This window comes from Thermobia domestica, chromosome 11 (assembly GCF_964235325.1).
Source record: "Thermobia domestica chromosome 11, izTheDome1.hap1.1, whole genome shotgun sequence".
NCBI lineage: Eukaryota > Metazoa > Arthropoda > Insecta > Zygentoma > Lepismatidae > Thermobia > Thermobia domestica.
Window position 1 is genome coordinate 53695424 of NC_137464.1, and position 15298 is coordinate 53710721.

General features: G+C 30.9%; 1 protein-coding gene across 1 annotated transcript in view; it reads right to left on the bottom strand.

Annotated features, from left to right (window-relative positions):
- Nucleotides 1–4084: 4084 nt before the first annotated feature.
- Nucleotides 4085–15298, bottom strand: part of side-VII (sidestep VII transmembrane protein) — a gene marked incomplete in the record, with an annotated part of 1416899 nt that continues 1405685 nt past the window's right edge. Inside the window, 1 exon segment of the mRNA XM_081730413.1 lies at nt 4085–8562.

Below are 15298 nucleotides of genomic sequence, written 5' to 3' on the forward strand. Positions count from 1 at the left end.
TTTCGAGTTTCTGGAGCAAGTTTATGCCTGCTAAAATCAATTACAGAATATTGGGGTTTTGACAGTACTGTAATCTTGGCAGGAACTCAGTCATATTAACAGCATAAAGTAGAAGGAAGCAGTTATGTTTTATGTAAAATCGCAAGCTTGGTGTCGGAAACATGTAGCTTGAATTTGGACATAAAGCATTGATTAGAGTAAGCACACTTGAACAAAAGAAACGATTCCCTGAGGGCAGGGGCAAGAAGACAGAGCATCCAATCATAGTAAGAGATTTCAAGCATGTAAACTTCATGAAAAACGTACTTACTGATATAATAAGCTGAGCCAACAGGAAGTCAGAAATATCCGTCACCTAAATAGGAAGACCATTAGTCGCATTGTCCATGAAAATTTTTGAGAGAGGGAAGGTATATACCACATACTCTGAATGTCGAACCAAAAAATCAGCTAGTGTCAAGTTGCAATGAATTTGTCAAGACAGTGGGTTCCGCACTATTTTCTTGCCAAACAATTCCTCACTGGGAATAAAGTATGGTGTTTCAAACGTGAGTCGTAATTGTGGATAAGTTTACGGTAACCAAGGTTTACATGTGGAACTTCTGTTCATGCAAAGTTCAACAGCAATTTGTGCAAGAAACTCAGACCATAAATGGTAGCTTCGATCTAGAGGTTGTGAAGCTACTCATCAAGCAAATGACATTGTCAGGCTACAAATAATACAACTTTGGTTCATCGCATGACTATTACACTATAAGGCTATTTTTAGCCAAAGAACATCATAGTCAATGAGCATTCACAGTATTATTCAGATTTTCATCCAGCAAAATGTCTTTTTTTTTTCTCGAAGTTGATTCTTCAGCTCAAGGTCAACTGGATCCTAGACTTGAAGTTCATAAAGACGACTATGACGATAGAACGTAAAGACTTTCAAGGAAATTTTTGGTCAACAGCTTTCAGTTATAAATATCACACCGACCAGCAAAGCTGAGTATCAATAAAGGAGGTAACTATATGGAAAGCTACCTGGACATTACTCTTCTACAGGTAAGAAAAGTATGTCTAATTTCGCAGAATCCTTTGTGATTTGATATACATCAACTATGGTGTGTTATATAATATATACATATACAACACTCCAGAGTAACTTATAAGTTCTTCCTTACACTTAAAAAAATGTAATTAAATTGCCAAACATCAATGTAAAATCATTTGCCCTTCAGTTTGTAAGTTGACATACATTTTCTTAAATTAAATTACAAAATTTGCTGGGTCCTTTTACAAATTTACACTAAATTTATAAGAAAGTCTGATACTTTTATTGATAAAACTGTAATTTTACACCATTTCATTTTTCATATTAGTAATTTTACTTTATAGGCGTAAATTGATTTACATAGAGGAGTGTCAAACAGATTGCCACCGTTTTTGTAAATTTGCTTATGAATTTTTTTACAATATACATGAACTGATCCATGAGAGCTCTACTGTTTTCCTTTAGATATTTTAGAATATTGTTTTAAAGTTTAGACTATAATTGAACACAATTTCGCAGTTGTCTTCTAAATTTGCGAATATGGTTGCCTAATTTATGTAAACTACCTCTTCGTTATTCATTTTGTAGTATATGTTATAGTCATATACTACAAAATTCGCTACTAGTCCAAACTATACTACTACGCATAAGTGTTGGAAGTCTTGTAAAACGGTAGTCTTCTATCTGTGTGTGTATATCTGTTCTGTTAACAGGTAATCAGAGCGAAAGTGATAAAGATATTGAAAAGTGGATTTTGCAAACGATTAAGCGTCTCAATGCAAGATAACCTCTCTGTCCGTAATGCTCTTCCAAAACTGGAAGTGGTTACAAGTCGGTAGTACATCCAGTACCAATACGTATTTCTATAGAACAAAAAGAGTAAGGGATATCGAAACATTTTTCTATGAGATTCAGTGTACCAATAATAAATTTTATCTTGACTTTTAAATATCTGTTCAAACCAGAGGTGGTGAAATTAGGTGTTTGTTGAGATTTTCAAATATAGATTCAGTACCGCAAGAATATGTTTCAGCTCTGATTTTGTTCCTCTGTTGCAAACTTACGTGATAGACATCATCTAGCAATTCCGATTTCCATTTTAATCTCGATAGAACAAACCACAGTTAAAAGATAGTGAATGATTGGTTTTTGATAATAATTCAACGTCCAAGGATCAGATTGTATTTTCGAACTTACTACTCTATTACAACCTTAGTTATACGACTTCAAGTTTGAATATTGAATTTGCATAGTTTTGGATGTTCACCGTAGTTTCGCACCGTGAAACGAATCTGGTTTGTTACATATGTGAACATTCGTATATTTTCAAGATCAGTGTTACTCCTTAAATGAACATAACAAAGAAAATTATTCATATAAAATATAAGAAACCTCAGGAAATTCACATTGAACAATAAAACATGAAAGATAATTTCAAGATAATTAACTAAAGGAATAGGCAGCTGGTGCATAGTCTACATGGTAGATGAGGTGCAAATAACCAATTCACTGTCTGCCGCAGACTTTCTTCTTTCATGTGACAGAACTCTAAAAAGTCGTACTGTGAACAGACTATACATAAGTGCACATGCAACGTCCACATTGCACAAATTATTTGAATTCAGAAAAAAGTCAAATATTTAATGATCATTATCTGGCTTTCTCAGACTACACTGTCGCCTATACGCAGCAGAGCTGTAAAATGTCATAATAATATTTTTTTAAAAGTCTACATACTTTTGTAGAGTTTATAATTCTGCAATAAAATCGAACAATGGCATGTGTTATATTTAACAACGTTACTAACAAAAGAGCAATTTATCACCAAACATTCCTTTGTTTCTAATCATACTTGGGCTAAAAGGACAAAAAGAGCTGAAGTTCTGTTGCTAACACTACAAAAACTACAATATGTTTTATATTTAATACAGATTCTCAGAATTCGTCCAGGAACAGAGAAGGAAATATTTCGTTACACAAGTAAAACAAAAATCATGTCCATCATTATAAGCGATTAGAATTACTTTTGCAATTTTTCAATATGCCAATTTATATGGTATTACGAATTTGAGGATGATACGAAGTTAAACATGCTTGACCTAATTTTTTCACTGTATGAAATCAGTACAGGACTTTTATTGCCGCACAGCCTATAACAGATCTTGCAAAAAGTATCGCAGCAATTGACTACACATTACAAGTATTGATTAAGAAACCTACTATCATAAATATAAATACTGTCTTCTAACATTGAATTGTATACATAATTTCAAAAGGAGATTTTTAGAGAGCGTAAAAGCTTTTAATCCAGGCTGAATTAAATTTGTATGAACACCGTTTCTCTGTCTATGCCTGATAGAGTTAAAAATTACTAATTTTATTATGAGCAAAGAATTCTAAGATAAAAATCAATATGCTTATGCTTATGAAAGGATAAAGAAAAACGAAACACGATATTATTAATCACACTAAGGGAAATGCGAACATAAATTCCTATACAAATTTCATACAGCAGCAAGGGATTTATTATCATCGTTATAGGTATTTTGCCATTATTCGAAGGTCACTTACTGCAACTAAGAAGCTTCCATGCTCCACTGATTTCCGTTAACCTATTCGTCTCCACATATGATTTGTCTGTTTTGATATCATCCATTAATTGTAGTTTCCTTCTTCCCCTCCCACTCTTTTCTGCCACCATAGCCACTAACACGCCCCTAATGATACAGTTAATTCTTAGCTAATATCCAAACCAAACTAGGTAATGTTCCTTCTTAGCCAGTTTCTCTTCTTAATAATATCTAAAATATTGTTCTTATCCACAACAGACAATGGATTGGTATACACCAAAAAACTTTACACACGAAAAACCAGACGATCCTCTCTCAGGTAGTCTCAGCTATTTGCTGAGTTTGCCAGATTAAATCTTACACTCAATTTGTCAGTGAAAATTCATTTCATCAGACAATTTAAAAATATTATGAAGTCCTAAATAATTTCTCAGAAGTTCATCTTGGTGATTATATATTTTACTTTATAACTTGAATGTATCAGACAGTTTGGGATTAAATGAAACCAAGTTCCATTTTAAATGAATGATCATTAAAACGTTTTTATTATAATTTGAACAGGAAGTACAAAATATTAAAATACACATGTCGCAAAATAGCACCTTTTATAACCACACAAGTAATTTGAGGTGTGTAACTTTCGAGAAAAACATAATAGTCTTAACCAACATTTTTCATACAGAGTAAGTTAACCATCAGTTAATTTTTAGGACATTTACAATCACACGGTTTCTGATAAAGACATTATTTTCATTAAATTAGGAGTGAATTCATGAAATTTGCACTACATTATTTATGCACCGTCTCGTTATTTATACACAGCAATGTTCAATTCTGTGAATAAAAATTAGAGAACGTTCGTGTCACAATAGAGGTCAGAAATGTAATTTTTCAACAACTGCAAAAGTAACACAGTTATACCTAAGTTACTAATCGTCAAATGAAATTTTATGGTTTTACTACCATTATATAACTGTACAATCTCTTCACATCGTTCGATTTGATATCACGTCAAATGTGTTTGATGACCATAATTACAAACATATCACAATCGCTTATTCAGTTGCATTTCAAACGTAAGGATCAAATAAAATATTACTTCAATATATGCAAAAAATGTTGCAGTATATTAACAATAAACATTTTCCCTGGAAATAGTTCTTAAACAAAGTGTTATTTTCAACTGATAATAAACAAGACATAATACCGTGATGAAATACCATAATGCTGACACAATAAGGCTTAGATAAACTGAATTTTAAGCTTTAAAACTGTTTTGTTACTTTAATAGCATATTATGTAGACATATATTTTAATATAATGAGTTTCATTCAATTTTAAAATTACAGGTAATGGTTTTTAAGTAATATAAGAGAACTCTTCATAAGAACTTAAACCACTAATGTGATACTTGCTTCAAATAGAAAACTATATAATTTATCCACATATTTTGAGCTGACAATCTCTGATTGATATTTTGTGTCTCTGATAAATTTACATCGGGTGCTTATTTACGTATCTGAGATGTAACTTAGTGTATAATGTAGTAAAGTACGAAAAAAATTAAGGAAAGATATAGTATCATTCGTTAGATATTCGATTAAGCCATGCGTATATGTTACACATGAAGCTTAACTAATGTCATTAAGTTACGCTTTAATTCTGGAAGTTGGCAAAGAACATTAAATATCAGACAATCATAAATACAGAGAAAATATTTATTATTAATTAAATTATTGATTAAAATTTATCCGATTGTAACTGGGGTTATATAAGACATGCATGTAAGTTACCTTGAATCTGATATTGTGTACACAACGGGAATTGAATTATGACCCATAAACCTGCTTTATATTATCGTTAAAATAATACATGTTAAAACTTAATTAGTGCTATAGAATTGAAAATCTAATTTGTTCATTGAACATGATTTGAGCCAAACATATTACATTTAGTCAGAAGAACATTCACAACATAATGTTAGTGTGTTCTTCTTACTTGTCTTTATAGGACTATTTGAGTAAACTAATTAACACTTGATATAAACAAATATTTTTTTCTCTTTATAGGTAATTTCACTACAACAAATGGCAGATGTCTTCATATTCACCATATAACAAATCTGTATATTTGCCATCATGTTTCACATACACAGGAAAACGCTTTCATCAAATTTGTGGTAATAAGTTTTAAATGTGGTTTCGCAGGTCATTGTTGGGGAATCACGTGCAGATACTTAAATCTTAACGATTGCTTACAGGAAATTAATAAATGTGGTAGGATAAAGATCTAAAGTACATTCAATACTCGAGCCAGCCGTATATCCTGGCAATATTACCTGAACCCAAAATTTCCCGAATCTTAGTATCTGCCACCAAATGTTAAATTTGTTCTATCAACATGAAACATTGAGTGGATTTTGGCAAGCGTCAATACAAATTCAAGAAAATTAGAAATTATCTTTTAAAAAATCTAGAATTAGACAAAAAAAAGTGCATGATGATAGACCTGTGAATTTTGATAATTTGGAAAACGTATCTCTAATGCCAGATGAAACTTGTAATCACCTAGTTTAAGTCCTACCAAACGTCTGCAGAAATGGATAGGCTTTAGTTATCTTATGTATTATTAAGCAAACGGATTCTTGTTGTTTAAGATGGCCTAGATAAAAATATAAAATTTGAACGTTATATCCCTTACATTCAAATTTGTTTCATAACATCCTTCTTTTGAAATTGTGACAATAAATTATATATCTACTATCCCCAAACAAATTATAATGTGGGGTTGGACACAAAAAGTAAAAACTAAACAATTTATGAGATAATCTCAAAGAACATTTCATTATATTTAGAAGCAATGAAATTTGTCCCCATTCCCTGTAAGGATTCCTGAATGGCCACTCTGTATACTGTTAACATTTATTACAATTATCCACGTATTACAATTATCAAAATATTTAACGAAAGAAAACTCTGATTTTCTGGTACCAAAACCATTTATAAAAGTTAAATTTATTTTATTTGTTCTATTGACGGAATATATGCCATCACTGAGACTTAATGTCATAAGACCAAGAAAACGGAAGTTCAAGAAAACTGCCTTAGAAACTTTGTTCTTTATTTTCGCAAGTTTCAATATTTCGTTAGTTTCGGAAACGGATCAAGAACCCAACTTTCTACGGCAATGTTATTATATATCTTTAACCATAGTTTCCATCACGATTTGAAAACAACATATTTTGTTCATACACTATTCCTTTATTATAATTAGGAGATATAACCATTTACTTCATGTAGTTAGCCTAGATTTGATTGATTTTAACAACTCAGCATAGAGTACTAGAATTTTGTATTTTCTAATACTATGTTTATGGTTCGCACAAGCCTTACAGATTCATCATAACGGCTTTTGAAGGAAATTACCAGTGTATATTGCTTGATAAAAAGGACTAGATTTATTAAAGATACTTTGAAAAATAGTATTAGGGGAAACCTTCAAATATAAAAAAAACACTAAGCATGAGATGATCTTAAACAAATTATAAGATGCTTTTTCCAGTAAAGCGGCGAGTGATCTTCAGTGTCAACATGACATGTTCAAGAATTCATTAAGTCGTGGAAACTGGTTTAGACGGGTTTGTTCCCAGGATTGCTATAACAGTGACATCAGAATTTAACACAAATGTGTTTGTGAAACAATCTGAGTAGTCTGAAAGCAGAATTTTAACATGGCCCTCCCGATTATTGATTAAAGTTTACCGTAATATAGTAAAAATTTGAAAAATCAAAAGAGTTTTTAATCGTTGATAGAGCCTATCACAAATGTGATTATGGCCAGAATTAAATATTATGAGTTTTGAATAAGCCACATTTCTAAAATTCTCAAAGATAAATCAACCAACATAACGACAGCAGAAAAATAATATTCAAAGACTTGAACCCACTGCCGTTCAGATAATATTTCAATAACTATAATATTTATTTGTATAATCGCATATCCAGTGCATATCTTAACTTGCTAAACCAAAAGTAAACATTTACCATTACTTGACAAATCAAAGAAATAATAGTTGCTTAGCATTCCGCAACAAACATAAATTTATCTTATCAATTTTTCTCCTATGCACAATGCAACTTAAAGATTTTTCATATTTATGTAAAATTTATTTCATAATTATACATATTTCACATATAATTTGAAGCAAGTATGACATTACTAGTTCCTTACTAACTCAAAATCTTTGTTCTTCTATTTATAGTTTAATAAAATATATTGAAATTCAACTTAAAATCAGTAGAAGTATACACCAAAAGATCTCAAAGGTTGCCTGGTAAACTTACCTTAATTTAAATTATTTCAATTTAATAAATTGTTTCAAATTAAAATACACTGTCATTGTTTGTGAAACGGACGATATTGTACTAGTTTGTAAAAATCTGACCACATATTAAAATTTGTAAATTCGAGCTCGCAGAAACGGAAATGTTCCATTTACAGTATATTGTTAAAATTAGTATTATGTAAGTTATTTTATGATTTAATATTTTTCTTCCAACCTTTAACTTTTATTTTTTGTTTCAAAATAATAAATGCTCAAAGTTCCAAAATAAGAATATTAAGTTTGAAACAATAAAAATCAATTTGTTTAAAGAAATTAGGAAACAACAAAGTAATTTATTAACTCATGTCATCACATAGTAAATATTTACCAAAAGTAAAAGTTTACAAAGAAGGTTTGAGGTTCTTCCAAGGTTAAATATAAATAATTAATAACAGTTTATTGACTTATTTTTGTATGTTTATTGTCCTCTTACATACGCGTATATATCGAAATGAAACCATACAATCCACAAAGAAATTAATTAGTTAGATTTCTCTCTTTCTGCAGATTTGATTTCCCATGTGTATAAGGCTTCAATCTTATTCATCATGTTGTTCTCTTCTATTAAGAATCTGCAATATAAAAAGAGAAAAATATATTAGAGTTTTAATCTTATAAAGACATATCAGTAGAAAAAAGTAATTAAACATACATATATATTTATTTGTAATATAATACTATTCTGCGTTTCCTAATATAATTAAACATCGAGTTAAAAATGTTTCAAGATATAACAGATAGTCAAATATATTTAGATTCCTCGTGAATAAAGGTTAGCTCTAGCTTTCATAAACGATAGTTTAATTTTTCAGCATGTAAAGCCAGGTATCCAGCTAATTATGTACTTTTATTTAGAATCTCGCAAAAGGGCAACTAAATACACGGAGTAAGATCTAAAATTGTATTTGTCAAATCTATACATAGTGAATCAAACAAAGTAACATAAGCTTGTGGAAGACAGTATTATATCTGAAAGCTTTTTCGATTTTATCATGTCGTTCGGCATTGCCTACAAACATCCACTTGTAGATGTGCCTTGCCTGTATTTATCACCCTTCTCTTTCAGCAAGAAGGACGACAATTGGACATTAAATAAGTAATTACTTTTTTATCATGATCGAAATTTAAAATATTCATAACTCTAAATCACATTCGATTTGATTTATGAAATGAATGCACATCCATAATTATCAAATCAACAGCGAGACTATATTGTAGGAGAGTCAAAGTCATTATAAACTAAAACACTTTACTATCTCACCAGAAATCGAACCCATGACCTTTTCATTAAAAACACACATGCTAGTCTCTGCATTAACAAGCGAAACTACTAATTACAGATGTGAAATTTATTACATAAGTGCTAAAGTGAACAGAAAAAAATATTATCATACTTTTCACAGTGTTGTAAGATTATATTGAATACTAAAAACATTTCATTAGTGTGGATTACGTGTATTTCTAAAACATATTTAATACTAAGAACATTAAGTCTATGACTCAAATATACTTTCACGTGTAGAATAAAATTTGTTTATTAATAGATTCAGTCTATTAATTACCAACTCTATTACTCTTCTATCAATCTATTCCTCTTTCTTCCACGTGTATATGATGGTTTTATATCCCACAGTGTTTCAGAAGTCTTGCTATCATTAGTCAAATGGAAATAGTAATAACTCAAATTCATAACTATAAAGGAATAGATAAATAATCGCGATACAAAATATAAGTTAAATTTAAATATTAATATGTAATTATTAAATTTGAATATGTAATTTTAATAAACAATATGTTAATTTTTATAGTTAAATTCATTCATGAATTGTTTATGAATTAAATCAAACTCTTTGGTAAAGATAAGCAAACGTATGTTATATTTGTGGTTTTTGATATTGTGATCTCAGGAAGTTTGATTTCTTGCTAAAGAAACTTGAGATGCAATGGTAGGATCGAAGTGTCCTGAAGGACTTGCTATTTTAGACATTTAGTTATATTTTACTCTGTTGGACAAGGTATAGTATTCAATAAGTACCTGGATTTATCTTTCTCCTCATCTATGATGTTTCGGTTTTCTAAAATTGAGAATAATACAGACATCTGTTGGATTTTGCGTCCCAATGTATTAGTTGTGCAAGTTTTATTGGGCCAGGACGTAATGTAAAACTAAAGAAATTCTAGATATTACATTTATTTACCATAACAAATTGTTTCTAAATTTTTCTATCTTTATTCAAAGATAATATAACAGTGCAGAATTATAGTAAGAGTCATATGCTCTTTTTTAAATCACATAGAAAGCAATCACTCACAATGATTGCTTTCCAACTGCCAAACCAGTTTACTAAATGTTACAAATGAATTTAATATACCCCTAGAAGTTGCTACTTTTGCCAAATGTGTAGCAACTAACAGTCACAAATAACTAAGCACTGTAATATCAGCATCATCATAGGTACTCTAACTTTACTGCAAGTCACTTGCAGCAGCTGAGAAGATTCTGCAACAAGCGCCATATTGTCTGAAAAACTGATGCATCTAATCATTTTACCTCCTACCTAAATGCCGTGATCATCATGTAAACTCTTTTTCACTATCTCTTATAAATATACATTAAATAGTGTTGGAGAGAAGCAGCATCCTTGTCGAAGTCCCCTTCCAATTGCACTCTCTTCCGTCAGTTCTTCACCTATCCTAACACTTACTTTATATAAATAACTAAATTTGTAAATAGAATAAAATGTTGAGATAAATCCAAATACTGGCAACTGCATATAAGCAACGAATTAATAATTGTGTATTTATAGCACGCAGTACATACTCGATATTCTCGTTACCACAAATCTCACAAATAATGAAGTATTGTCAAATAGGAAATAAATTTGCTTGATTTCAAATGGTTTTGCATCAGATAATTAGATATAAAATATATTTTATGTTGATGAACTAAATCAGATTGTCTTGCTTGAGGCAATATTGCGGATTGATTTAAAACACGAAAGCTGATTGCCAAATATTGAAATACATATACCAAATACTTTGAAAACACGTTTTACAAAAAAATGATTATTTTCGAAGATGATACTCTTTCCTGATTACAAAAGAAAGGAAAAGAAAGAAAGAAAAGAAAAGAAACACTGACATGTGAAATAGATTTTACAGAATAAAAGATGAACTAATAATTTTGTAGATAATTAATTTAAAGAAAATGTTAAATAATTACACTAATTACGAGTCATATTAAACTACTAGTTGAATATAAGGTGTATATCCGCAGTAAGTAATCTTTAAATATTCAGATCAATAGGAGAAAATAAAATAGAATACAATACAGAACTAATGAATGTGAATGGTATTATTACAAATTTTAAATCTTCCAACTTTATAACGGATGAGCTATCCACTATTACTATTGACGATGGCAATAACAGTTGTGAATAATTACATAATTCGAAAGGAACACTAGGGAAGTTTCTCAATTATCGCTTTCGTGCATTTGAAGCCTTTTGGATTTGTTTAAAAATGATCCCATTGCATGAATACATTATTCTAAAATCTTTATTGCGGTATATTTGCAGCACCAATTTTTAAAACTTAACATCTTCCAAGTGTTTATTACACCCTGTTTCCAAATTTCCAACATGATTTTCAGTTGCAAAACATTTGCACGGCAGACAGTTACGAGTCCAGAAGTTATACAAATACATGGCATTCACATGGGTTGAAGAGCATTACATGTAATAAGAAATCCAATATCTCCATGTGGCTAATTATTAAATTGTAAACGTTATTACATTTCAGATGATGTGTAATTAGAATTTTAGAAATTTTCTGTGCTTTATTACCTCCAAGGAAAAATAATAATTGAATTTCATCACTCAAACGAAGAACTTAATATTCTTTCATTAATTACATGTCGTTTCAGCTGTAATGGGTAAGGAATATTAGTAGTATTTATGAATAGTAAATTCTTATGACATCATGGCAATTTCTGCTTTCTTATTAATGGTTTTCTTTACCAACAAATAACAAATTCTTTTGCTTAATTCAGCAGTAATTTGTTTATTTTATTTCCTCATGTTCTTGTCTTTTCTGAAACCTACAAGTATTTTTAAAACTTTTTTTTATCTACCTCTTCCTTCCACAAATTAGATTACTTGTGACTGGAAAGAAAATAAAAAGAAGTTTGTCACATAAGATGAGAATATATTTCGCCACTATTTTTTTTAATCCTGTTTCTTCACGGCAGAGCTAAAAATACATTTTTAAGTGGCTGAAACAAACTAAGATATTCCATTATATACCTTCTCGTTGAAATGAGTCCACACACACGCAAGCACACCGAAGAAGCACCTTTAAAAGAAAGCTCGGTATCTTCGCGCAAGCTGTCGTAAAGTGGCGTAAAACACTCTCATAAAGCCCAAAGAACCTTCCACTGCGGCGCTCCTTATTACAAGTTTGCCGCCAGTTTCCGATCTGTTTTCTAAGGTCAGATGTTGCATCCGCTACTTGCGTAGGAACATAATGCTCAATAATGGCTTTCTTAATTGCCTTCCTATATAGCTCCCTCAATCTTCGGCCTCTCTTCTGTGTAGTTGAGGAAAGCCTTGGCGACATTTGGAGCTTCATGTGATATAAGTGAAGAATATGTATATATGTGTGTGTGTGTGTGTGTGAAAGAGAAAAAGTGTATGTGTGAAGGACGCGTTGGAGTAGGAGAATAGCAAAAGCCAAAGACAGAACATTGATTTTGAATCTCATAAATTTCCTTCAAGTCTTTTTTTCTTAAAGTGCAAAATACTTTTCTCTCTCTCTTTAATTTCATTGAAGTTTGGATGATAGGGTGAGAATGAAGACGAGAAATTACATCTTCTTGTAGATATTTACTTTGGAAAGTTTAGTTACTGGGTTACATTTTATTTCACTCGAACAGTTTTCATTTCTTTCCTCTAAGTGCTAAATATAGTACATAATTCTCTTTACTTGCATTTTAAAGACGCATCTGTAGAATTCTTGTAATATCCGAGCTCGGAACAGGACTTCTTTTTACTTTTAGGTTAGCTCATTTAGGTTGTATTCATTACGCAAAAGAAGATTTGTTAAATTGAATGGCTATCAGATAAATAAGGAAATATTGGAGCCCGAGGAAATACGTTGAAAAATGCATGTATCAAACATTTTTCACATTGACAAAAAAAATATATATATATATATATATAATCTCAAGGATAAAGCCCAAAATCGTTTGTGCTTGTATTATGTACATATCACTAAAACATTTCAAGCATTGTCGCTAGAATTTCCGGAAGAAGAACAAACTCTAGAAAATGCGTCAAAAAGTGACTAAATTAGTATCGCTTATATGTATTCGTTAAATAGTAAATATGTTACAGAGATATAAATATTAATAGTAGAAATATTTAATTCTATGCGAAAGAACTTTTAAAGCGAATGAAAATTGTAACCTGGTGTAGTGTTTAAGTATTTTCTCAATCTTTCGTGTTTAAAATCAAGTAAGCTAACTTGAGAAGAAAATTACACCCTTTGAATAGAAGATAATACTGTATTTACTTTAATAGTAATTGTTAAAATACTAAATCTCTGATGACTATAATGAGAAGTTGAATTCATGACACTATAATGCCTCTCATATGGCTACTATCCCACTACTGTATAAAATGTAGTAGTTATTTTCAAAACAAATATTGAAAGTAGGAAATTTCATATTGAACTCATAACTCTATGGTGCATCTAACTTCGCTATTGTACATATTCCAGACTTCATTAGACACTAAAAGTTTTGCAAGAATGCGGGATAACTAATTTTCAGCCGTAACCATATACATCTATTGTGTATTCTCCATGCAAATACCATGCTTCTTCTATCTTAGACAACGCGCCTTATAATGGTAGTTTGTTTGTTTAGTAACTGTAACCATTATTTTCGAAAGGCAGACTTAGACATTTTTCTTCTTTGTTCTTGAGAGATCAACTACATGAAGGGATCTGAAGGAAAGTATATAAAGTTATATTAAAGTATTAAATTATATCTTGTTACCTTTCTCAACTGATATAGTGGTTAGTGAGTATATCCTCGGTTCACGTACTAACAGATTTGATTCCCTGTGTAAAAGTCAAATTAGTTTTAAAATATTTCATTATTTATCCGTTTTCTTTAGCTTAAAGATCGTAACTGTGGAACGTTAAACTAAAGTATTTCATTTCATTTTCATTTTGTTGTTGATTCTTCCAGTTAAGTTCTCCTCGATACCCTTAATAAAGCCAAAGGTATTGAAAAATGCCTCGCTGTTGTGCCGTGTGGCGTAGCCGAGTAGTCTGAGGATTGGAGCGACGATAGTAAGTCGACACCATTGTGAGTTCAAACACTGTTAACGAGCATGGTCGTTTTTTAATTGTCCACAATACCTTGTCGTGTCAAGTAATTATTGAAAGCTTAAGAAAGAGAAAAATAAGTATCACAATAAGTTAAAAATTTGGAAAGGGCACTCACTTTTCGTGAGAGAGTCCATAGTTCGATTGCAGAGTACGAGTTAGCGCTGGACAGCACCGTGCATTGTTATCCCGTTTCCTCCTATAATATCATACTATAAATTATTTCATAGTGACTCACTTGCATAATTATCCGTCTCTTTAGCCTACAGGACGTAAACGTAGGACGTAATTTGAAATATTTCATTTCTCTTCACTTGAGCTAAAGGAGAAAGAAACGTGGGACTCTACATTTGTTCTCGTGGGTTAGTAGTTCCTCTTGGCAAATAGCCTGGAATCAGATTTTGACTGAGCACTTATACCTAGTAGCACAATTTCCTTCCGAGATATAATATACTTCAATAACCTTATAATCTTCTCATACATCTTATTGCAAAAATTACCCATTTTTTTTTAAATTTTTGTTTTATACTCTGGTTTTTTGTGATACAATTGCCGTTTAAAGTTCAGAAATTGCACAGGTGGAACATTCTGGAGAAAGTCCATACAAAGAAGCACACACATATATATAAGATCTGTTTATGTCTATAAACCGAATAAAGGACAGTGCAGAAGGGAGTGGATTGATACGTCTAAGCACAAAATATTATCTTCAATGTTCATATCCCTGAATGTCACCGCCAAAAGGATTTGAAGCCATCCATCCATGTGTTTTAGAAGAAAATCACCCTTGTACGTCATTTCATGAAGGAGGAAAGAAGTTTGTTTCGGAGTTACCTTTTCCTTTGATCTTGAGAGAAAACCGCTCATAGATAGGCTCTTCACTTCAATGTCAAAGAAGATATCAGTCAGTTTTCA